Source organism: Xiphophorus couchianus, chromosome 14, assembly GCF_001444195.1.
Source record: "Xiphophorus couchianus chromosome 14, X_couchianus-1.0, whole genome shotgun sequence".
NCBI classification, from domain to species: domain Eukaryota; kingdom Metazoa; phylum Chordata; class Actinopteri; order Cyprinodontiformes; family Poeciliidae; genus Xiphophorus; species Xiphophorus couchianus.
Window position 1 is genome coordinate 6,743,603 of NC_040241.1, and position 9,074 is coordinate 6,752,676.

Below are 9,074 nucleotides of genomic sequence, written 5' to 3' on the forward strand. Positions count from 1 at the left end.
CAATATTTATTTACATATGCACACACATATAGAGTCAAACTTATGTTCTGTGTGAAAACTCATAAGTCAAGTGTAAGAAATAAAAGAAGTGCATTGAACTAGAGGGGTCTTTTGTTTGTTTGGTTTGTTCCTTTCATTATTTCTTTAATTCGTTTGCCCATTCTGTCATTCGTTTCTTCATTTTGTACAATTATGTGTTTATGAGTAAACAGATTCTCAATTACACCGTATCTTGAATTTGTCATGAATATGCTCTGATTAAATAACAAAAAAAAAAACACTCCGTTCGACTCTGGCCGTCTGTTTACGGTTGAGGCCTTGCCAGAAGATGAATCGCCTCTACAGCTTTAAGTTACTTGCAATGTTAGTTGGGTTTTCAAATATTCCCTTCTATTATCAACTCTGACCTGATGATACCATCACCAGCGTGTTGTTTCACTGTCAGGATATTGGTTTTTTTTTTGCTCATAGATTTCTTTCTTCTGGCCACCTTTCTTTGTAGGTCAGATTTGTTTAGTGCCCAGTTCATCATTGTTCTGTCTAAACCCTTTTCTGTCTGCAGCCTCTCTGGTTCCCTTGAATTGAAATTGAAACTCGGAGAGAAGAGTTTCAATATCAGTTCAGTCTGTTTGAATAAAAGCTCTTCACAACTTCTGTTTTAAACTTTTCTACTACTGTCCGTCTCTCTCTCTGACTTTCCATGCATGTTGTGTTTCTTGGTCTTCCTGACGATGTTCGTTCATCAATGTTCTCTAACAAACCGCACAGAACCGCTGACCTTCAGTTATTCACAGAAAGACTATGAAGGTTATCCATCTCAGAAAGCCCAATAAAACACATTGAAGTTTTTTGTTTTTTTTCTTGTAACATGATAAAACGTGGAAAAGTTAAAGGGGTTGAGAAACTTTTGTGAAAACCTTTGTGTGCCATTTCATTACGTCAACCTTCTTATGTAAGACGAGCTCTGGAAAACTCACCCAGTGAGTTTTTTATAGGCCATCATTACAAAGCGAGAGAACAGAATGTCTCAACGGGATCCTTTGGGTGGATTCGATGTTTCGGTGGATCAAGTGTCATTTATCACAAATCCAAGAACAATATGTACAAAAAAACAAACAGATGGTCTAAAATTAACCCTTGAGGAATGCCCAGTGGTGCTCAGGTACAATAATGGACATTCCCTTTGAAATAAAAAAAATAATCCTGTCTTTGTTTTGTTTTTTTCAAGCAAATTGTAAAACTGGTCAACGGCCAAAGCACTTTATCTAGTCCAGAGGACTACAAAGCGCTTTGCACTGCAGTCAGTCATTCACCCATTTATGCACACATTCATTCACACACTGATGGTGAGAAGCTGCAACGTCGCCACTGCTGTCAGTCCTGGGACGGACTGACAGACGAGAGACTGCCGTGTAGTCGACATCACTGCGCCTTCTGGCCACCAGCAGCAGGCAAAGTGGGTGAAGTGGCCCAACATTGTGACAGACAATAGATCAACTTCAGTGGCGTTGATGGTGTTAACAGAAGAAATGTTATACAGGATGGATAAAAGGAAATTTGCAATCGGTGCAGATCTCTAGCTCTCAAGAAAGCCTTCGATACCATCAATCATGACATCTTACTCGAAAAACTGGAAATGTATGGAATTAGGGGGGTAGCATTAAACTAGCCTAGAGGCTACATTGGACAAAGGAAACAGTTTGTAGAAATATGTAGTCAGAAATCAGATTGATTAAGCATAAGGATATAAACGACATATCCAGAGTATCAAAACCTGTTAAAATATATTATATTCGCAGATGATGCTAGCGTCGTCTGCACCACAGAAAACATCCAATAACTGTCTGAGGTGGTCAATACAGAAATGAAAAAATCTACAACACTGGTCCAAAATCAATAAATTCTCATTAAATTTACATAAAGCTAAATTCCTGATATTTGGAAACCACAATATGCAAGAAAATAATGCAATAAAAATAACTATTGACAGTGTGGCTTTAATACGAGTCCATGAGATCAAATTTCTGGGTGTTATACTGGAGGATAAATTTAGCTGGAAACCACAGATCTGCCTCGTAAAATCAAAACAAGCCAAAAGTGTTGCTGTTCTGAGGGGAATAAGATTATACAAATCTTGGTTTATTTTCTATAATACACTCATTGTACCACGTTTGACTGTATTGTGTGTAAGTTTTGGGTCAATACATGCAGAACAAGTTTACAGCCATTGTACGTAATACAAACAAAAAACAATCCTAATACTACATAAAGTGGGACATTGGGAACACGCTGTAGCGGCTAAAATCCTATATCTTAGGCTACTGGTTGTTGTGCTTGAAGGCGTTGTTCTTACGTGCGTTCAGTGGAGATTTACCATGTCGATCTTTAGTTTGACTTGTAAAAGGTCATTTATTGAACAGAACAATGTCCATTGTTTGCTACATCCATGTAGTTACAGGTAACTTCGACATCAAAAACCTAAACCAAACACAGTGGAAAACTGTTGCCTCTTTCCACTAACAACACCTGCACAGATTCACCGTTGACCTTAAATACCCATCCCCCATCAGACACACAGAACTCAAATGAAATTCGCCCCCTGGTGGCGATAAACACAGAAAAGGATAAATGGCTCCTACACGCCAACCCCTAATTGCGTGTGGCAGAAGACATAGCAATTACTAATCTTAAATTAAAGGAGCCACCAATAAAGATATATCTAAATGTACATAAGAGGCAAATCAGGTTTACACATTCATTATTCTATCAGTTTAACAGTTTGTAGCTTCACATAACAGACAAATTTTTTTACAGGTCTTTCAATAATGTTCGTTTTTGTTTGAAGATGAACCACTCTCACCAAACCCTTTTTATCTGGAAAAGTTTTAATAACTTTCCCTAATATCCAAGACCCTCGAGGTGTTGTGGAGTCCATAACTACTACAACATCTCCAGGGATGAAGCACCTTTTTTTCTTTATGCACTTTTGTCGTTCTTGTAATAACGGTAGATATTCTCGGATCCAACGTTTCCAAAAGAGGTCTGAAATGTATTGGATTTGTTTCCACCTTCTTTTAGCGTAAAGATCTTTTTTGTCAAAGAGTCCTGGCGGAAAAGCTGGTTTTCCCTTCAGGAGCAGCAAGTGGTTGGGTGTTAAAGCCTCAAGGTCATTGGGGTCCTCTGATAACTTTGTGATGGGACGATCATTAAGTATTGCCTCTGCTTCACAAAGCACAGTGTGGAATCCTTCATCGTCCAACATTTGTTGACGAAGCACTGAGTGCAAAACCTTTCTGATCATTCGAATGAGGCGCTCCCAAACCCCACCACAATGTGATCCAGATGGTGGGTTAAAACTCCATTTAATCCCTTTGTGTGCCATGGCCTTCTCAATTTTTCCATTATTTAGAGAGGCTAGACCTTCTCGTAGCTCTCTTTCTGCTCCTATGAAATTGGTGCCATTATCTGATCTCATGTGTGAAACTTGTCCTCTTCGAGAGATAAGTCGACGCAGTGCATTAATACATGAGTCGGTATCTAAAGAGTACGCCACTTCAAGGTGCACGGCCCTGCTTGTCATGCAAGTGAACAATACTCCATAGCGTTTTACAACACTGCGTCCTCTTTTTACATCAATAGGCCCAAAATAATCTACCCCAACATTTGTGAATGGTGGTAGATCAGGAACCACTCTTTCCTCTGGCAAGTCTGCCATTTGTTGTTGACCGGTTTGTCCTCCATACAGTCTGCAGAAAGAACATGTCGCTATGACCCTTTTCACAGCTGAAACTCCATTTGTTATCCAAAATTTTCTTCTTACGACTGAGAGGACATGATTTCTACCTCCATGACCAAGCTGTAAGTGAAAATGTCGGAGGATAAGGTAGGAGATGTGCTGGTCCTTTGCCAGAATGAGAGGATGTTTAATGTTCTCAGGGATGGCTGCTTTACTCAGCCGGCCTCCAACACGCAGAAGCCCATCTTGCAGCACAGGGTCCAGTTTGTAAATTGGGCTGCTTCTGGGTATTTCTGAGTTGCGGGATGTTAATACAGCGAACTCATCAGGGAATCTTTCCTTTTGGCAAAAGGAAATTATGGCTGTCTCAGCTTGTGTGAGCTCTTCTAGGGACACACTTTGATTTCCCAGCGAGTTTTTGAGAATTTGCATTTCTTTTGTCAATTCCAGTGATGATGTTTCAGTCATAATTGAATTGGCCAGTTTCAATTCCCTTTTTCTCTTACTCAGTTTCAGCAGAACTCCTTTTAGCTTGATGAACCAAGCAACTGCAGACTTCAATTTTTGCCAGTCTGAGAAAAATGCTATTAACTCCGAAGTTGCATTTGAGTTAATGACTGTAGCATTGATCAAGGGAATTTTCTTTAGTTCTGGATCATCAGTAGTCATACTGAAATCCATTAGAGACTTGGGCCATTTATCTTCAGGTTCCCACAAAAAGGTAGGACTTTCTATCCATTTTTGGTTTAAAAGGCTGTCAACTTTAAACCCACGGGAAGCATCATCAGCAGGGTTTAAAGATGAAGGCACGTGTCTCCACTGCTCAAGGTCTGTATTATCCCTAATAATTGTTACTCTGTTAGCAACAAAAGTTTGAAACCTTCTGTCTTCATTTTTTATATATTTTAGAACGGCTGAGCTGTCACTCCAAAAACAAGCCTTTTCCAATGGCAGCTGAAGCTCTGACTGAAGCATGTTATTCAATCTAACGGCCATAACAGCAGCTGTGAGCTCTAAACGTGGAATAGTCACAGGTTTGAGTGGAGCTACTCTGGCTTTGCCAAACAAGAATGATACATGAACTCTCTTGTTGCTGTTCTGCATTCTGACATATGTAGCTGTACCATACCCACTCTCACTAGCGTCAGAGAAGTGGTGTAACTGAGCATTAACCACTTCTCCAAACCCTTCAGGTTTGATGCATCTGCTGACTTGGAAGTCAGCCAATTTTTCCAAGTCAGTCAGCCATCGGTTCCACTGGTTTTGAAAGGTTAGAGGTATAGGATCATCCCAACCCCATTTCATCCTGCATAACTCTTGTAACAGCCGTTTGGCAGGAAGTATAAGAGGAGCTAGGAATCCTAGCGGGTCATAAATGGAGCTGATGATAGACAACATACCTCTTTTAGTGGAAGGCTTTTCTTTGACTTTTAGTTTGAACTTAAAACTATCCGTCTCTGTGCACCATTGTAAACCTAGTGCTCTGTCTACCGGTAGCTCGTCACTGTCCAGATTCAACTCACAAAGAGTCTGGGACATGAGCTCTCCTGGGATACATTGGAGCACTTCTCGGCTGTTGCTAATCCATTGGGTTAGCGTAAACCCTCCTCTGCTGCAAATAGCCATAAGGTCTTTGGCCATGGTAACTGCACTTTCCTCTGATGGCAGACTTTTTAAGAGGTCATCCATGTAAAAGTTTTTGTTGACTGTTAGTACAACATCTGCTGAGAAGCTGGACTGATTATCCTCAGCAGTCTTTCTGAGAGCATAGCAAGCACAGCTTGGTGAGGAGACTGCACCAAATAAGTGGACAGTCATACGGTATTCCTCAAGGTCTTGTTCTAGATTACCTTGAGGCCACCACATGAAGCGTAGAAAGTCCACATGGTCCTCAGACACCTTAACCTGATGGAACATGGATTTTATGTCTGCCATTAATGCCACATATTCCTGCCGAAACCTCACTAAAACCCCCACCAATGAGCTAGTTAGGTTAGGGCCCTGTAAAAGCTGACTGTTAAGCGAGACCCCTTTATACTCTGCTCCACAATCAAACACCACACGTAGCTTATGTTTTTGTGGATGGTATACACCATGATGTGGTATATACCACACCTTGCCTTTCGCTGTAGTCAGCTGATGCTGCGGAACCCTTTCTGCATGTCCACTATTAATGGCATTAGTCATGAAGTTTGTGTACTCTTTATGAAAGTTTCTGTTCCTTTTGAATTTCCTTTTCAAACCAAGTATACGCTGCAGAGCAACAGAAATGTTGTTTGGCATAAAGAGTTCTTCCCCTTTGAAAGGCAGCTTCAGTTTGTAATGTCCATTCTCTAGCTGCGCAGAGCGATCCATTATGTCTAGGAATTTTTGTTCCTCTCTTGACATTTCCTCTTGTTCTGTAAAGGATTTCTCAGTAAAGTCATAGTTGTATTGGCTCGTCAGAAGCTCTTCAATTTTATCAACTGTAGTTCTGTTGACATGAACTTAAGGGTAGCCATTTTCAAGATCCTTGTAACCTTCTGCTGAAGCATTTACAACCCATCCTAGGAGGCTTCTGATTGCATAGGGCCCTTCACCCCTACTATTAACCACCTCCCAAGGTTCCATTAGTTTAGATGCATTTGTGCCCACTAATAGGTCTACACCGGCATGTATACGAGGAAAATTAATGTCCCTTAAGTATGACCATTTTGACAGCTCCTCCTTACTGATGATATTATCGGTGGAAACTGGCATTTCCTTTTGTGTAAACACAATGGGAAGCTGATAGAAATGGCTTCCATTTATTTCTGAAATCTCCAGCCCTTTTATGATAGATGTTGTCATTGTTTTACTATGACCCATTGTACGGAGATGAATCTGAGCCTTTCGACCTTGAATGTTGAGTTCATTAAGAAGTCTTTCCGAGCAGAACGTATCGGTGCTCCCTGGATCCAGAAAGGCGTATGTTTTAATGATCTTAGTTCCCTTTGAACTTTTCACTTTCACAGGCAGGATGGGAAGAATGCCTTTATGGTGGCCAGCCCCAGTATGACCACAAGTAGAGGAAGTTTTACAGCCCTTTTCTGCCTGATCCAACTCTTTCTGATGGAGTTTTTCCTTCTGTCCAATGTGCAAAATGCTGGGATGCTTTTGGTTACAGTGTTTGCAAGCGATGCGCTTATCACAGTTCCTGCTTAAATGTCCTGTATCCAAGCAACCAAAACATAAACCTTTGTCTTTTATAAAGTCTAGTTTTTCCCTGTGTGACCTCTTTCCTAATTGTCGACATTGTTCCAATACATGACCATCCTGTGTACAATACAGACAGGATGAATAATTCGATTTGTCAACAACACTTACTTCATTTTTAAGAGACGGCATGTTACAGTCATCTTTAACAGAAACATGGGTGACAAAGCTGTTTCTTTTAAACTGCGACTTTATTTGAGGTTTGCTAGGTCTTATGATTCCCCTAGCAGGTTGTAAGTCCTGTATATCTCCAAAAATCGGATCAGAGATTATCCTAATCTGGTGTTCAATAAAAGCAACAATATCTCTGAAACATGCTCTTTGACTAGTTCTCTCAAAAATCTCATTTGCCTTTGTTCTCCATTTTTCTCTTAGTTTAAAAGGAAACTTTTGAACCAAGATTTTCATGTTAGCTGGCATGCTTAACTCATCCAAATACTGCAGTTCCTCCATTGCATTGCAGCATTCACGAAGGAACAGTCCAAATGCTTTTAATGCTTTAGCATCTTCACCTTTAATGTTGGGCCAACCAGTGGCCTTTTCCATGTAGGCTGCAGTAATATTAAATTCATTGCCAAAATGTTCTTTGAGGAGTTCCTTGGCCGCTGCATATCCTCTTTCTGCAGTCATATGAAGGCAACTACGAATGAGGTCTCTTGGTTGCCCCCTTGTGTACTGTTCAAGGTAGTACAAACAGTCTCCTTTACAACTGGTCTTTGCTTCCACAGAATGCTCAAAGGCTTTCATAAAGGAGTTGAACTGTAAAGGATTTCCGTCATAAATGGGAATTTCTCTGTATGGCAGTAACTGGCTTGTTTGCATTTGAACCAGAAGAGCTGTTATGTCATTCTGTTGTTTCAACACATTGTAGAGGTCTCCAGCAGGTTGATTTTGATTTGATGGAAGCAAACTGTTTTGTGTGGTAACATTAGGATTGGAGAAAATACTAGAAGCTTTAGAAATTTGAACAACAGGGGGAGCCCTTTGTGACACCAAAGTATTGAAAACGGAGTCATCCACCTGATGTGGAATATGCTTTTCATAGGTTGTGTTTAGATCTGACTCAACCTCTTTATCCAACAGCAGTCCAGCATCTTCTTGAAGCTTCTTTACAGGTTTGGTAACCAACTGTGAAGCTTGTGAAAGTAGTAAAGTAGGTTTGGTCTTGGGTCTAGCACCCTTTCTAACATATGAATCCATTCCATCAGATTGCTTAGATGTAATGCTGCCTTTAGTGCTGCCCTCGAGAACCATTAGCTTGGCGTTAGCAGCAGCTAATTTGGTGTCCATCTCAAGTTGCTCTTTTCTTTTCTTTAACAGGTATTCCTGCTCCTCCAGCACATGCTTCTCCTTTAAAGCAGCTGCACATGCCAGGAGTGCAGCCCTTTCTGCTTCTGCTTTTATTTGTTCAGAAAGCATTGAAGATTTGCTGGTTGTTGTAGAAGAACCCCTTTGACTCCCGGCGTTTCTAAAAGACCTTAAGGAGACATTTGAAATGCTGTCATGAGGTTCAATCTGTAGCTCCTCCTCCATCATGATCATGCCACCACTGGCAGTCTTTGCTTCAGCTTCGTTATTATTTTTACTCTCATGTTCTTTAATATCATCAGGCACACTGACTGAGCAGTCTTGAGCCTCAGCCAACCATTTATGAGTATCAGCAACAAAACCATGAACATTCAACATTTTAGCTTGAAACCATATGTCATGCTTTTGTGCTTCATCCACCGGCAATAATCCCACCAAACCCTGGTGTACCCTTTGTGTTTGTTCAGACAAACCCAAAAACCGTTTAAATTCTACCTTAATGTCACTCACACACCCTTTGTCATTTTTCAACACTGTAATAGTTTGTCTTAATTTTGTGAGCTTATTTAACTTTGTTTTTCTTTCACTTTCTAAGTTACTGATTTTCACCAACAAAGCTTTTGCTGTTAATTTCACTTTTCTTTTTTCAGTCTTCCATTGAGGACTTTGTGTTGGACTTTCCTCTTCACCCATAATGTTATCATGACCCTCCTGATCCAGATCAACGTTTTCCTCTTCTGCCTTAATGGCCATTCATAGATATCAGCGCTGACTCACATATCCCAATGATGCGTTG